Source organism: Camelus bactrianus, chromosome 35 (genome assembly GCF_048773025.1).
Source record: "Camelus bactrianus isolate YW-2024 breed Bactrian camel chromosome 35, ASM4877302v1, whole genome shotgun sequence".
NCBI classification, from domain to species: domain Eukaryota; kingdom Metazoa; phylum Chordata; class Mammalia; order Artiodactyla; family Camelidae; genus Camelus; species Camelus bactrianus.
This window is the reverse complement of record NC_133573.1, coordinates 26259665-26277172: the sequence shown is the minus strand read 5'-3', so window position 1 is coordinate 26277172 and position 17508 is coordinate 26259665. Positions and strand designations below refer to the sequence as shown.

Here is a 17508-nt window from a genome sequence, read left to right as displayed (position 1 = left end):
GTGTTTCAACCATCAACCATAACCCTTGAAGATGATGAAAGGAATGTACTCCAGGTCCTTCAAGGGAACATAGGTACATAGTATGTTTAAAGGTCTTAAGTTGAAAACCATTTTAATATATCTACTTTCCTGAACTCTCTGACTGCAGCTCAATACTATGCCAAGGAAGTTTTGGCGTCTTTATTTTATTTACTTTAGGTCTTCACCATGTTCAAGATTCAAGAAACTATAGTTAAATACATACAAAAATACATAGATGTATATTTATATTAGCAGTGTCATAAACGGTGGTGGGGAGAATTTGGGATACTCTGTTGTAAGGCCCTGCACCAGACCTGAAGAGGCATAGTGCTATGTGAGGTGACCTTATTATTCAAAAAATAGTTACCTGTATTTACAGTTATAAGTAACTATATCTGTAGTTTGACTAAACAGGGATTAGCATACACATGTATATTAACCTCCTCTGTCAGCTGCGAGGGCCTAGAAGCGGTGACATCCTGTAGCAATAAGCATACCTACCAGATCTTGGTTTCTAACACCACTTTTCAATAAAAGGACCCATGACTCCTTAGAAAAATAGCTAAATCCATGACTGGAATGACAAATATAGATAAGACGATCCTAGAACAGCATGTAGTTCCAGCAGGTGGGGATGTACTCAAAACAAGCCAAGATAAAGTAAACCCCCACAATAATGGGGGTTTGGCGAAGAGACACAGTGCCAAATGAAGGAATTCTCAGTGGCCAAAGATGGGAAAATTTGAGCAACAGAATAAATAAAGTAGTATTTATACTACCTAAAATTAGTATCCGTTGATACATTCTTAATAGAAATTAATGGTTTAAAAATTTTATATATATATATATATATATATGGAGCATACAAATCTTCCATGCAGAATAATCACAAACAACTTGTGTAGCTACTCCTCCCTCCAGGAGTTTACACGTAACTCCTACTAATTAAATGTAGGCTGCACGTACACACTTCCTTCCAAAGAGTACAGTGTGTGTGTGTGTGTGTGTGTGTGTGTGTGTGTGTGTGTGTAGGAGGGTAAGTTCAGTAGAGAAACCAAAGTCATCAACACCAAAAATACCTGAGAATCTGTCACAGCCAATACCTAAAGAAAGATGAGGACTCATCAAAAATACAGTTTATTATCAACTCAAGTGGATCATTCAGAACCCAGAAAAAATGCAGAAACTTGAATGAAGGGAAAGTCCTGTGAGAACTGTTATGCCTTATGTTTAAACCTCTCTGATGGGCCAGAGCTGGGGGACAAGATGAAGAATGGTAGGGCAGGAGTCAGAAGTACCCCGACGTCAGAGAGAGGCCAGCCCTGGAGGAACAAGGCTATGCACCTAACAGTGCTTGGAGTAGCGCTGCGGTTCCATGAGAACGTATCAAAAACAGTTTCCTGACCAGAATCTGGGATATACGGAGAATAGCTTTGGGTCAGATTGCAAGTCAGGGACACGGTTTTGAAAGTAGATTCTTGGAAGCTTGGGTTCATTGTGTAAGGTGAGGCAAAGAATTAGAACAGAAAAGAATCTCGGGGGGGATGTGCATGTGCGTGTAAGGGTGAGTGGAATACCTATTTCTGAAAATTACAATACAGCCCATGAGTGAAAATTTGTAAGGCAGATGAACTATCTTAGATCTAAAATAATGATGGTTTTATTTTTTTCATTAAAAGGAGAGATTTTTCCCATTAAGAACAAAGCTTTACATTAAAGAGACACTTTTCTTTCCATAATAATCGGCTTCTTGTTACACAAGATATGTGTTCACGCAGCAGTCAGTTTAATCTTTTTTTTTTTTCTCTTTTTCATTTAGGAAGGATATGCTCTCCTCTTCTTGAATTTAATCAAGAGAATGAGTATAGAGGTACTGGAGTTTCTGGATGCCTCCTTACTGCTTCATTCCAACAGAGACATCTGACAAGTCAGAGAAATCCCCTGATTAAGAAAAAAAAAAGGAGCTTGATATGTTATGAGATGGCAGCAATATGTGCTTATTAAACAGCATGTCACAAAATAATGACCTGATAGTTGCCTAATATCATACAGTTCCTCATTTCCCATGAATGCCTTTATTTTTCTGTTTCTCAGAAGACAGAGAAATGAAATAACTTTTTTTTTTTTTTTTTTTGCCCCAGCAAGTGTGTTTGTGCTGATCATACAGCTCTGAAACCCACAGTGTAAAAGCAATCAGTTACTTGGAAGATTTTGTAAATTAAGCCCCTTTGTGTCTTGGAGACAGTATGATCTAGGTCTCTTACAGAGCAAGTTAATACAAAGAAAAGTAACACTGGCTTTCTCAAGTGCAGCTTCACTGAGCATCCTATTTTCTGCTGTGGACTGCGCACGTCTGGGAGCACAGACCTGGAGACAGCAGACCTCCACAAAGGGAGGCACCGAGTAGCAGGCTTTCTTTTATTTCACTATCTTGGCCCTGGTTCCAAGAGCATGGTTTCAAATAGTAGAAGCAGAATAGCCCTTCCCAGAGCACAATGAATAAAAGTACCTCGTATTCAATGAGCACTGCTCTCGAGGGCCATGGAGAGGTGGATGTTTATGTTACAGCATTGTCACAAAGTCCCAATGTGATAAAGTTAATAACTCTTAAAATGAGAGTTGTGTTTATAGTCTCGACCCTTTGGTGATATAATAAAAGCTGGGGATATGGGTCTCCTGCTAAATAATCTCCTGTTGTTCACTTTCAATATTCCAGTAGCATTATTTAAATGTTTTTATCATACAAATAGAATATAGCTGGATTTATTTTTCTCAACCTGAAAATATTTTTTTCTCAATGTAGGAATGTAACCCCTTACAACTATTTTGAATACTCATGTGTTTGTACTTATCCATTGTCAATTATTTTTTACTTATAATTCATAAATCCCCATATGTGAAATGAGATACTAATAGTTCATAGTGATATTATAATTATTATGTGAACAGTTATATATAAAGAACATATAATTGTCAGGTGAAAAATAAAGGATATTTTTCCTTCATTTTCCTCCAGTCTTTGGAGGTACTGAATCTTATTTTTATTGTTCTAATGGTCACAATGAAAGCTTACCCAAACATATTTTAACGTCTTTTCAAGCATCACAGTAAAATGAGGAATATATATAGACTCCCTGTTCCGAACAAGCCAGGATATTTGAGTGTCATCCCACATAACTTCCATCGTTTAAATATATGATTCCACTTATAGACAATTTTTTGCATCAGAAGGCAATTCTTAAAAAAAAAAAAAAAGGCAATTTTTTTCTGAATAATATCAGTAATCTTCACTTCTATATTGTAAATACATTTTAAGATTTAATGATTGCTTTTTACTATTTATTGACTGTCTCTGTTTCTTAAACCCTGGTTCTTTCTCTTTCTTACATTTTATTTTGCTGCAGTGGATCTTTGATACTTATTTTTCCTAAGACAGCTTTGTTGGTGACATTTTTTTGGTGGGGGAGGTAATTAAGTTTATTTATTTATTTATTTATTTATTTATTTATTTATTTATTTATTTATTTTTTTAGTGGAGGTGCTGGGGATTGAACCCAGGACTTCTGCAGGTCAGGCACACACTCTACCACTGAGCTATATCCTGCTCGCTTGCTGGTGACATTTTTGAGTCTTTTACATGTTCTTCTCTCATGATTTGGAGGGATAAAAAATTCTAACTTCAAATAATTTTTCCTTCATCTTAAAAAATGTGAATGACATTTTGTCAGCTAGATTTTCAATAAGAAATCTTCTGCTAACTGTTCCGATTTGTTTCCCTAAATTTTTTTTTTCTAGTTCATAAGCTCAAAAATATATGTTTAGGTAAGGGTCTTTTAATTTTCTATCTTCATTGCTGTTCAAAGATCTACTTTATTGTCAAGATTTGTTCTAGTTTTTCAGTTTGTAGAAATCGTTCTTCAATGAATTCTTGACTTAGTCACAATGATTACTTTCCCCTCCACAATTCCCTAACCCCTCCCACATAATCATGTATTTTCCTTCTTTTCCTGGGAGCTGTGCTACATGGATTTTGGATCTGCTCCATCTATTCTCCACGATTCTTTCCTCTCAGCTCTTGTGTGTGTCTCTCTCTCTTTTCTCCTCTGTTCTGGGCAATTTTTTTGACCCTGTCTTGCAAAATGCTAATTCCCTTTGACAGAGAGCTGACTGCTGCCTCTACAGCTCATGAGCTGAGTGCCTACACAGGTAGGTTCTCTGTGACAGCGTTCGGGTGAGACGCAAGAAAGGAATTTGGGGAAGTGCGTAATTGCCAGTATAAAGAAACTTGACGTTCACTGTGGGGAATTTTAGTGTATTTCATTAATAGCCAGGGCTGTCTTCTCCCTGCCCCACCCCCCATACTATTTTGGAGTTTTAGAATTTTCTCTTCTGTTATCTCTCTTTATCTTCCACCCTCAGGCCTGCTTTCTGGACCCCTCATCCTCCCACAGTTCTCTTACTTCGCTCCCAGCGCTACTTTTCAGTGCTTCAGGCTGAGGACAAACTCTCCAGCCCACCACTTTGAAGGTACAGGACCAAGGGGAGGGGGCATGGCTGATAGTCCTTTTATTAACTCTTCCTGTAACTACCCGATGGCCAGTCCGATCCCTTGCTCTTGTCTACCAGTCCTTGGAGTTACTCCATGTCGTAAGAGCTCCTTTGAAGAAAGGTCTTAGACCTGCAGCGGCTCTTTTCTCTGTGGGGGCTGTTGTTACTGCTTTGGTTTCTGACTCAGGCCTGTCTTCGTTATCTGCTCCCCGTTGCCCATCCATCTCTTGGAATGTCCAAATGAATCTTTTTATTATTTCTTCCTTTGACTTCTTTCAGCTCTATTACTAATTTACATGTTTTCTATAGCTTCTTTTTTTTTTAATTGAGAATCTTAAAAAAAAGAGGAAGTAAGCAATGATGCTTAGTCTGCCGTGTTGAAGAGTAAGCTTGGCAGAATCTGGCCAGGCTGGATTAGCTGGATCAGCTTTCAGTTACAGCCTCCTTCCCCTCTGTCAGCTTTTATTATCGAATTTATACGATTGGGAAATGAGAGCACTGCCAGCCTCCTTTGCAGAGGCTGTGTGACTCAGTTCTGGACAATGAGATGCAGGTAGAAATCTCGGGGGGGGCAGGTTCCTTTCGCAAATAAAGAGTGAACGCACTTTGCCCTTTTTGCCCCCTCCCACTTTTACATTTTCTTTATTTCTCCTTTCATCTGGCAATCTTGAGAGTACAAACGTAGCATCCAAACCAACATTCCAAGGATGGTGGGACAACAAAAACCTTGGTCTCTGATAGAATAAATGAAGACCTGAACCGACATAAACAATATTTTCCCCAGGTCTTTTGGGGGGGGGGTAACAATCTTATTTTTAAAAGCTACTTGTTCTCAAAAGAGCTGTCTGCGTACCTCAACTTCAAACCTCACGCACGTATGCCATCGTAGACAAGGCCGTGTTTTGCTTACTTTTTGTATTTGCAGGAATAGTTTGATTGCAAACCACAGAAACCCAATATGTTGAACATTAAGGAAAAAATTAATTGGCCCGGGTACCACATGACAGGGACAACAAAGACAGTGCCTCTATCAAAGACAGAGGGGACGACAGGATTACAAAACTGGACCCCGTGAGTGTTTGGGCTCTGGGTCTCTTTTCTCTGATGCTGTCTGCAGGGAGGTTTTATTCTCTGATTTTTGCTCCACCACATAGAAGGACACATGCTGTGGACTGCACTGGACAGACAGACATACAGCTTATACTGGAAGAGAAAAAAACACCTTCTGTTAATCATCCATGTTTGAAAATCTCCGAGGAGCTGCCCACTAGGTCAGTCTGAGCCACACGGTCAGCCCACAAGCTACCGCTCCGTCCTGTCATATGAGGTGAGTGGGTGAGGACGTTGGGGGTCATAAACTGACTCTTGTGACCAGAAGGGTAGCATTCTGTGACTGTCATTCTCATCCAGACAAAAAGTAAGATGGGCAGACACTGGGGAACCAACACAATGCATGGATGTATATGTTGTACATTGTTATTTCCCACCATAGATGTAATAATAATGGGGACCTCACAGCACTTTTGTGAGAGCTGAGTGACGTATAGGGGAGGGGTTTGAAATTTATAAAGCAGCACACTACATGAGGTTGTTTCTCTAATATGGTTACAGGTACCGAAAATATTGCAGTTACTTTCTTTACCACTAGATGACAAACACAGGGCTTCGAGTTCCACGTGTCTGTGCTCTGCCGAAGCAGTCCTGACTTCCCAGTGTCTGAGGCCGCATGGCGTCTCCCTCAGAGCAGAGGATGCGCCAAATGGCTCAGCTGAAAATGAAAGGCAGGGGTGCAGCTGGCCCCTTGCCTGGCCCCTGAGGGCAGGTGCCACTGCTGTTCTCGGGCGTCTGCCACCTACCCTGGATCCACACGTGGGTGAGGGTGATCGTTACCTTTCCCCACCTGCCAGCAGGGCTGGCTCAGGCTCCCGCCCACAGCCCAGGCTGCCCTGAGGGCTGGTTCAGAAATCATTGTTGGCCAAGAGAGGCTTGGCTCTCACGGGGGACCACCCCTCCATTGTCACCCTTCCCAACCAGATGGAGGAGGAGCCTTGATGTGCAGGAGGTGCCCCAGCAGTGTCCCTCACCCCTCCCAATGACAGAGCAGGAGCCCAGGGGGCAGAAAGGATGTGAATGAGACAACAGGGAGGGTGTGGGATGTTAGGATGGAATCCTGAGAGAGGCTGAAGGGAGGAGACACTGGTCTAGTCTGGCTCAGATCCAGCAGAGAAAATTGGGTCCAGTTTAGACCTGAAGGTGCTCGTGCTGGAGAAAAAAAATTTCCTGTGAATTCCAAGCAGCTAAAACGCATTGCTCAGGCGCGGAATTGCTGGTTGGTGCCGCAATGTGCATTTGCTCCATGGTGCTATTATTATTGCATGTTACATACTGCTAGAGTCGCTAGGTTCTTAAGCTCACTTTTAGCTGGCTCTGATCACGTGACACAGTTCTGGCTATTGGAACATGCGTGAAAGTGAGCTGTGTGCAAATTGTGGGTCATGTCTGTCAGAGGAGGTGGTGTGCCTTTGACTTTCGTCATGACACCTTCCTCGTGGCTAGGATGCAATTGCGATGGTAGGAACTGGAGCAGCCATTCTGGGCCACAAGATGGAAAGCACCTGGGTCCCTGATGGTTGTGAAGTTGCCCTGCTGTTTCTGCACATTTGAACTTTTACTTGACAGAGATACAGATTTTCATCTTGTTTAAGACAATATTATGTGGGTCTCTGTGTTACTACAGGCAAGTTGATATCCCACTAGTGCAGCTCAGAGCTCAGAGAGCCTCCCCAAGTACCCTTCGGGTGTGAGGTGTTGCAATCCCTCACACTCTGCGTATGCCAGGCATCTACCCAGGGTCAGAATGGGGACCATTTTGGGGTGAGTTTGCAGGAAAACAGAAGAAAAGACCACTCCAGGCAGCCTGCCTTCCTGACAGCCTATAACCACTTCCAGGCAGGCTGACTGATCACTGCTTCCAGAATAATGGGACCAGCCCTGGCTGTGCCTCATTCAACCTGAGGTTCTCCTGATGTAACAGCTGGTGGGGGAGGAAAAGCCGTGAGGGCAGGGGAGGTAGTGTTCTGCTTCCAACAGTGTGGTTACCAGGTCATGGAGTGGCCCTGGACCAGTTTCTCCAGCTATGAAGACAGAAATGACCCTGGCTGCTGCCCACAGGGCCTCGTCCCCATGACCTGTCCGTTAGGAACCTGGGAAAATGCTTTCTGCTCAAGCTTACAGCAGATTGCTATTTTGAAAGATGACTGCCGTCTTTGATTTGCTGTCTCGGTAATTTGACTGAAGGGGAAAAGCCCCTGCGGTGTTGACTTAAGATTTGCCAGACTGGTGTCACCTCTGTATTTCTGGAGCTAGCCCACCTGTGCTGTGACATTCCAACCACAGGGCCTTAGAAGCTTTCCTTCTTTCCCCTTTGAAGTGACAAGCCCAGCATTCTGGCGTCCGGCTCCATCTGGGCCGAGCGCAGTGAGGGAAGCTGGTCTCATGGGGCCTGACCCCTCCAGGCGCAGACAAGGGAGCCCCTCACGGTCAAGGCCAGAGCGGCACGGGGACCTCATGCAGACAGCTTCGTGGCTTCCAGAGACGCCGCCCCTGAAACAAATGTCTCTGTCTCCTTGTCCCCTTGTCAGGAATACCTGCCTTTCTCCTGGGAAGGCTTCGCCTGAGGAGTTCCTTCTCCCCTGGGGGGAGACCAGACTCAAGTCCGATGCCAGTGAGGACACATGGGAGTTTGAATCCCAGGAGCAGGGTGGGGTCGGAGGATGGAAAATGGAAGACAAGAGTTAGATGGAGAGTTTTTAGAAATAGAAATACCTTTACCTTTTTTTTAAATTGAAGTACAGTTGATTTACAATATTATGTTAGTTTCAGGTGTACAACATGGTGATTCAAAAATTTTATAGATTATAGTCCATCTACATATATTACAGATAGTGGCTACGTTCCTTGTGCTGTACAATATATCCTTGTTGTGTATTTATTTTTATATGCAGTAATTTATATCTTTTAATCCCATACCCTAATTTGTCCCTCCCCTTCCTTCTCCCCACTGGTAACCACTAGTTTGTATCTCTGAATCTGTTTCTGTTTCATTATATACAGTTGTTTGTTTTATTTTTGGATTCCACATATAAGGGATAGCATAGAGTGTTTGTCTTTTTCTGTCTGAATCATTTCACTAAGCATAATACCTTCCAGGTCTATCCATGTTGTTGTAAATGGCAAAAGTTTCATTGTTTTTGATGGCTGAGTAGTATTCCATTGTAATATGCCTTTCCTTTTTCAACCATGTGAATGTGTTACCTACTCAAACATTTAAATAAGATGTGATAAAAACACCCAAAGACAAGGCAGACCATTTTCAAAAGAGTGATAATTACACTGATTTCTCAGAATAGCAGCAATGAAAACCACACACAGTTGAATATCTTCAGTGTGTTGGGGGAAAACTATCAATCTAGGTTGTGTGTGCTATAAAAATGTTTTTCAAGAACAAGGGCAAAACAGTGTGGGAAATGCATATTTCTAGGAGCTCTCTGTTCCCTGTAATCCAAGATATGTTAAATACATACATAGATGTATATAAAATTGCTAAAGGTAATAACTGATGAAAATTTATACCTGATTTAAAAAATATGTTTGTAGAGAAAAAAAAGGACAAGGGGAAAATATTAAAGGTTTACATTTTCATGTAAGGAAAAACAGAGGGAGTCTGCCACCAATAGACCCCCATTAAAAACAGAGAAAGGGCTTATATTTCAGGAAAGAAATCCCAAATGGAACATGTAAGATGCAACAAAGAATGATGATATAAAAAAGTAGTAAATATGTGAGTACATGTAAACAAGTACTGACCATATGAAAAAGTAGAGGTTTTTTTCCTCTAGAATTAAAAAGGAAGAACTAAAATACACAATAGCAACAGCACATACATTGGGAGGGAGGTGATCTGAGTTTTGCAGGAAGGTAAAAATATTGGTAAACTTTTGTTTTGGGGAGGAGGTAATTAGCTATATTTATTTACTTATTTTATTTTATTTATTGATTGATGGAGGCATGGGGGACTGAACCCAGGACCCTGTGCATGCTAAGCACACACTCTACCACTGAGCTATATCCTCCCCTCTTGATTAACTTTTTAATTTTATAAGTAGTCATGTTAAAATTTCCAGGGAAACCACTAAGAGAATAGAAATAGAGTATCCAGTGTCCACAACAGAGGAGGGAATAAGTGGAATTGAAAAATAAATTCCAAAAGGAGGAAGAAAAAAGAAAACAAAAAACAAAAACATAGGATAGGACAAATAAAAAGTACAAATTATGACAAAAAAATAAAACAACTCCAAGCATTTGAGTAATTGGAATAAATGTGATGGAAGATGATCCAGTTAAAAGACAAAAATTGGGTTTTTCTTAAAATGCAGCTGGATGTTGCTTATGTGAGCTGGGGAAGGACACAGAATAAATGAAATCAAAAGGAAAAAATACGATTTCCCAGGCAAATACTAATTAAAAAGGAAGCTGGAATCATTACAATAATATCAGACAAAAGGGATGAAGGCAAAAATGAATTACTAGAAAAAACGGGATCACATCAAAATGATAAAAATTCCAGGTCACCAGCATGTACCTCAAAGATAAATAACACAAGTTAACAAACCCACCACTACAGTGGAGATTTTCACACACCTCTTTTAATGATTGATAGATCTAGCAAACTGCAAATACAGAAGACTTAAACAACACAATTAACAAGTTTGGTCTAATTAGCATTTACAACACACTAAACGCAGCAACTTCACAATACATATTCTTTCGTGTTCACATAGAAAACGTATGAAAACTGATGACGTCCTAAGCCAGAAAGCAAGTCTCAGCAAATTTCAAAAGACTGGTGGTATCAGAAAACACATTATTTTACTATAAAGCAATTAAATTGGGAATCAGTGGACCAAAGACAATCAGAAGAATCCATGTGTGTAGTCATTAGGAATTTATATTTCTAAGTAACTCGTAGAAATACTACTAGAAAGTAGAAAGTATTTAGAACTCCATGAAAGTAAAAATATTACATATCAATACCTGTGGCTGCAGCTAAAACATGATTTAAATGTTTACAATATTAGAAAAGGAGGCTGGGATTTAATGAACCAAGTAAGTAACTTTTAAATTAAAAAAAAATAAATGAAAGAATAAACAGAATAGACAAGAAAAAATAGGAATGGGAAACTAAACAGAAAAACAATATAGAGAATTAAATTTCAAATTTCAGTGTCCTGAAAATGCTAATAAAATTGACAAACTTTTGGTAGAACAGATCCAGAAAAAATAGACAGTATCAAAATGAAAAGGGAAATGTAACTATAGGTGTCACAGGTATTGAAAAGAGAGTATTATGAACAATTTTATGTCAGTAAATTTGAAAGCATAGATGAAACGGACAAATTCCTAGAAGAAGATCTCAATAGAGCTTATCCAAGAATAAAAGGAAGATTATTTCTTTAATGGCTATCGGAATAGTCATATAATCATCAAAGAAAATGAATCGGTATCTAAAAATCTTATGACAAAGAAAACAGCACATCCAGAAAGTTCTGCTGGAGAGTTCAATGAAACACTCAAGGAACAAACAACTCTAAATTTACACGAACTTTTGCAGAGAAGAGAAGAAGTAGAAACAAACTCATCTCATTTTGAAGCCATTAAGCCCTTGATGCCAAAACCGAAAGAATGTATGAGGAAGAAAAAATTACAGGCTGGTGTCATTCATGAACACAGGTGCAAAGTCCTAAACAAAATTTTTAGTAAGCTGGGCCTAGAAAGCAAATAATGACCAATATGAGTTAGTCCCAAGTATGTAAGGTTGGGATAACATTAATTTTCCAATGGAAAGTATGACATAAATTGATTAAAGGAGAAAATACTTATGAAAAAGGAGAAAAATCATAGTCATCTCAGTAGATGACAAAAAAGCAATGGATGAACTTAACATTATGCATGACTTTCATAAATGTCAAAAACTTTTTAACCCAATAAAAGATATCCATAAAAAATAGCAAACATCATATTTAATGGTAAAACATTAAAACCACTCCCATCATCACCCCCCGACTCTTTATTCTATATTGTATTTTAAGTCCTAGCCCACAGATAAGGTAAGAAGAAAAATGTAACAGGAATTGAAAAATATTCCCCTCCCCACATCGGGCCACCTTCTGGGCCAGATCTGTGTCCACACCAACATCCGACTCTTGTCATCATCTCTTCTCTTCGATTTCCATTCACAGGAATTTTCTGAAAGATCTGTTCCCAAACCTAGAAAAACAGTCTTAGGACAGAAATGATCTTTAAATCTATACCCTGAGAAATCCCAGTATGATGATTTAACAGCTGGACCACAAAAGATAAGTTTTTCTCCACCTTCAAGGACATTAAAAATGAAGGACCTTCACCGTGGGAACTGTTTCTGAGTCATTGCTGCTCATTACCACACACGGGCTTCTCCTATGGTTAAACAGTGGATGAAAGTAAAGAGAAGAGCCATTTTTAATGAAGCATATACACTCTTAGATGAAATAATCAGAAAACACAAAATAACCGCTGTTAGCTTTAGTGCTAGTGGCTCCTGACAACCTTCCTTTGAACATGTACTGAAGTGACAGGCGCTCTGCTCCGAGTTACTCAAAGAAGATGGGAGTCTTCCCTTTGTGGTTTTCAACCTGGTTCTGTGCTAATTCCTATTTTTATGGAAAGGACGTGCGTTCCCAAAAATGAGTTTTATAATGAGAAATTACCCAGAAGATGAAGCTGTGATTGGCGACTCTTCTCTATTGTTCTGGTAACCCAGTCCGTAAGTTAAAAGGAAACGGAGCATGGGCAGTTTTTCTTTTCTGCTCTTCAACTTAATTAGGGCTTCACTAACATTCTCAGACTACAGTAATCATTTCATTTCTCCCCTAAAAGTAATTCATAGACTAACGCCCTGAAAATGATTGTGCTTTAGTCATCACAACATATCCGACAACACAGCTCTCAGCCCCAGCTCCCATTTCACACCTACAGTCTCTGACACCTCCCACCCCTCGTGGTACCAAAGATGCACGTTTAGACACAATCGTACAGAGCTGATCTGGCAGGCCAGTGAAAGTAGTTTGGGGTCCTGGAGTTCATGTTCTTCCAAGCTTTCTGTTCTCAAAAAATATGTTAAAAATAAAACAAAGACTCAGGGAGTGGCGGTATAGCTCAGCGGTAGAGTGCATGCCTAGCATGCACAAGGTCCTGGGTACGATTCCCAGTACCTCCATTTAAACTAAATACACCTAATTACCTCCCCCACCAATAACAACAAAAAAACTTTAAAATTTTTTTTAAATAAATAAAACACAGTCAGTGCAGCATCCACCAGTGAACTGCAAGATCCTAATTAAACTTTCTGAAATCCTGGATGCCTTTTGGGACCACAGGCCTGGCAGAGTTGGCTGTTTTCATTTTCCTAACCTAGACTGCCAGCCTGTAAGAACACAGGGCTTTGAGTGTCTCTGGAATCCGGCCTCACCTTGTCTCATCAAGCTCCTTTTCTATCATACAAGCCCTTTCATCCAGCCTAATGCTCTGCTTGGGTGGGAGCCACGTGTGGACCGCACTCCCCTCCCCGTCTTCAAAGCCGAGCTCAAAAACTACGGCAAACCTTGTCAGACTTTATTGCCGCCCCTCCAGCTGGCTCCCCCTGTCCTTACTGCCTATTTTCCACTGCTTGATAACGACATGATGCCACGTTTGTCACTGTGACACAACTCGCCGTGTCAGATTTCATTATGCACACAATCCGTTTTCTTCAGTGAGACTATAAGCTCCTCGTAGGCAGAGCTCTTTTTTTCCTTAAACTGCAGTCACAGGATTTTGGAAAACATTTGTCACAAAATATTGACTTAGAATTTATTACTTAACCAAAATTTATACTTTATTTTGTATTTTTTATGGAGGTATAATTGATTTACAATATTGTGTTAGCTTCAGGTGTACAGCATAGTGATTCAGTATTTTTGCAAATTATATTCCATTACAGGTTATTACAAGATAATGGCTGTACCTCCTTGTGCTACACAGTATATCCTAGTTGCTTATCTGCTTTATATATAGTAGTCTGAGTCTGTTAATCACATACCCCTAATGTGTCCCTCCCCTCCTCCCTTTGGTAACCATAAGTTTGTCTTCTATGTCTGTGAGTCTGTTTCTGTTCTGTATATATATTCATTTGTATTATTTTCTTCAGAATAGTCTGGAGGAGGGTGGGGTGGGAGGAGTGGGGATGGGCAGATGACACAAGATTGGCCATGGTGGTGGATGAATTATCCACTGATGATAGTTAAAGCTGGACCAGGGGCACGTGGTAGGTTATTATATGTTCTCTCAATTTTCCCGTTTGCAATTGCTCATATTAAACAAAACAAAACAAAACAAAACAAAACAAAACAAAACAAAAACCAAACTTTTTTGGGAAAACAGCCATTCCAGGCTGGATTCATGTATCTGGCAGTAGGAAGGTCGGCATCGGTGCTGATGCGTGGCGGGAGCCTCGGACGTCTCCGAGGGTCTTCCTAAGGCACCACTGTGGTAATTAGTGCATTTCAGGGGTGAGCTAAACAGTCCATTAAGGAAACTGGACACCTTCCTCCAACACCTGCTGGTCAGACTTTCTCAAGGCAGACTTGTCATTCATGGTGAGAATCTGTCATCTCTAAGAAGTAAGTCCTGGTAATTATTTCACCAACAAGTTATCCATTATTCATTTTTTAAAGAAACAGAGACTATCAAACCTGAAATATGTCTTTAAAGGAATGGGGAGGCGCCAAGCCAGAAGATGCGCCGTTAACTCAAGGCTGGTCGTTCATCTGAATTCTGTGTGCGAGCCCCGGGGCAGCTGTCAGTGCAGGAGTGTTTAAGTGGGATTATCTGAGCTCTTTGCTGCTGCCAAGATGGATGGTTTCTAAGTGGAACCTCTTCTCCTCACAGTGACCAGGAATGATACTGAGTAAAATAACGGTCACAAAGAACATCACCAGGACCCTAATGAGAAGCTGTTGACAGAAAAATTGCTCTAACATTCATCAAAAAGCCAGTGAATGTCAAGGAAGGAACCAGAGATGTAGCAGCTCATAAACTCCTTCTCCAGGGGCCTCCAGAGGGGAGTCTGGGGACAACACACTGCTTCTCCTTTTTCCTGAACGCTGCTGAGTAAACTTCCAGAAAGCTTGGAACGTTTATGGGGCAGCTCACTCTGACAGTCACCAGGGAGGGTGCCCCAGCTTTCAGTCAGAGCATCCTGTTTTGGGTACCAGTACTGGCTAGGTCAGTATCTTTTTCATCATTTAGACCTTGTCTGTGTGATGTGACAATCTATAAGGTAACTGGGCACTGAGATCTCGTCTGGCTTGAAAAGCCAAAGCTTCCCACAGACAGTTCCACCTGCTCACGAACGTGTCGGAGTGGAATTTTCCTCTCGATTTCTGTCATATTTGTTGCCTGTGGGGTTCATTTAGCAACCAGTCCTGTGGCCTCACTGTAACATATCTTCCTTTGCTCAACTTTGTTTCCACTTTTTGTGTGTGTGTGTGTGTGAGGGTAGGGCATGTTCCCTGAGTGGCTGATGCAAATCTGTCCCTTGGCTTAGTTTGGGTTCCCCAAAGGCAGACCCCAATCAAGGACTCGTGGGAAGGTGGTTTATTGGGAAAGTCACCCCAGGAGGCACAGACGGGGGCCGAGGGCCAGGTGAGGTGGGAGGAGGAAAACAGATGGAGTTTGTGCTAACAAGCAGGTCGGTGCTGCGGGTGGTGGGCTTGGCTCTGCTGGGTCCCGGAGGGTCGGACGGTCTTATACTTAAGAAAACCCACCCCACAGTGCCCAGCACAGTGCTTTGCAGTTAAGTAGGCACTTAATAAACGCATGTATGGATCTTTAAAAGTCCTTTCGACTTTTTTTTAAACTCAGAAAAAAAAATCCAAGCAACTAAAATAAAGGAAGTTGAATCTGATTCCCTGGGATCATGGTAACTTGTGAGGGAGGGGTCGCCACTGGAAGCCCAGGAGGAGGAGGGTGTGAGGGGTCCCTGTGGGGTGTGGGCTGGGGGTGCGAGGCACAGTGAGTGACCCTGGCAACTGTCCATCCCCCTTAGGGACGGGGAGGGGCCACTGATGTGGAACTAAGGGCCTTGAAGAAACTTCATGGGTGAAAAGCTGGACAGACCAACTGGCTATCATACGGGATAATTATCAAAGGATCAGAGGAATAACCCTGATGGCAGTAAGAAATGGACCAAATTTGGCTTCAGGTTTAAATCGGCATATTAACCATTTCGACAGATTCTATCAAGAGCAAATCTGTTAGCTGTCTTCACCCCTTGCCTACCAGCCGTGTGTCCTCTCTATGTGAAGAACGTGTAAGCAGGTACAGGCCACCGCTGTGCTTTAAGGAAAGGAAACGGGCTTTTTGGAAACCCTGGGCCTGACTTCATCCACATGGAGCAACGTGATTCCCGAATATAAGCCTCCACTTGCTGAAGGCCCTGGATCTACAGAGAAAACAAGGACTTATTTCAGTTTCTACTCAGCTATGTACCTTTGCAGAACTGACTTAGAAGATGTGGTCTGAGGATTTGGAGCTATTTCTCATGTCTGTATACATGAGTCCGTACGGGGTGGACTGCACCCGGACAACACTGAACTGGACCCAGAGAATCCCCTGGAAGGTCTGCTCTGTGCTGGGCAGTGTCCAGGCCTGAGGATGAAACAGGAACGAGGACTGATGTGGCCCTGCAGGAACAGACGCTCCTGTTGGGGGGCAGAGAGCTCGACGCACTAGGCTGTGATGTAAAAATGATACTTCAGTGTGCTTCCTGCACAACAGAAGTGTCTACAAAGTGATGGAATGTCGCTGTCACATAGAGCCAGTAAGCAGGGTGGCCTGGGGCAGAGCCCAGCTCACAACTGGACCCCCTGGGTTTTAAACCCAGCCCTGTCCACTCCTGGCTGTGTGATGACGGGCAAGTCACTTAGTATCTTTGTGTTTTAGTTTCTCTTCTGTAGTGTGGGGTTCGTAAAGCCTACTGCACAGAGATTTTGTGAGGATTAGCGTATTAACATCCATCGAATGCTTAAAACAGTGCCTGGCACAGAGCAATCACTACATGAATTGAAGCTTTAATAAGCTCTAAATCAAACTCCTCTTTGACCAATTCATTTTTGTTTCCTTTTTCTAAATACCTAGAATTTTTTTTTACAATGGTAAAGACTGATTTTATTCCAGTTTTATTTTTTTAATTGAAGTATGGTGTATTTAGAGTATTTTGTTATTTTCTGGTGTACAGCACAGGCATTCCATTTTACAGATATATATTCCTTTTCCTGTTCTTTTTCATTGTAGGTTTTTACAAGATTTTGAATAGAGTTCCCTGTGCTACACAGTAGGTCCTTGTTGTTTATCTATTTTATATATAATAATGCGTATCTGCAAATCCCAAACTCCCATTTAAAAACATGGAACACTTCACAAGTTTGCACGTCATCTTTGCACAGGGGCCGTGCTAATCTCTGCGTCGTTCCAGCTGTAGTATACGTGCTGCTGCCGCCAGCACTACGTTCCTAGAAATTTCTAAAACTGTCAAGTACCATCTCAGTACAGAATTTGGTAAGGTAAATATTGAAAACATACAACATATAAGGGGGAAAGTTCTTATATGTGTAAACAAATACTTGCAAACTGATCTGGGGGTCAGTGCAGGGACATTCCCGGGCAGAGCAGGGGGACCTGAAGGAAACACTGCAGTGAAATCAACCAGGATGTCAGAAGACGGCCATGCCGGGGCCCTAATCCCCTAACTTGGACTCACTCACCCCACAGCCTCCTTCCTCCCCTCCACCTGAGCCGGAGGGC

At 41.5% G+C, this 17508-nt stretch overlaps 1 protein-coding gene and 1 non-coding gene across 2 annotated transcripts in view; both read right to left on the bottom strand.

Moving 5' to 3' along the window:
- Window positions 1–17508, bottom strand: part of LOC141576040 (large ribosomal subunit protein P1-like) — a 44365-nt gene that overhangs the window by 24754 nt on the left and 2103 nt on the right. The gene's annotated exons all lie outside the window — the stretch shown is intronic.
- On the bottom strand, window positions 17106–17209 carry LOC123619119 (U6 spliceosomal RNA). Its single transcript, XR_006727660.1, has one exon. It is a non-coding gene; the product is annotated as a U6 spliceosomal RNA (small nuclear RNA).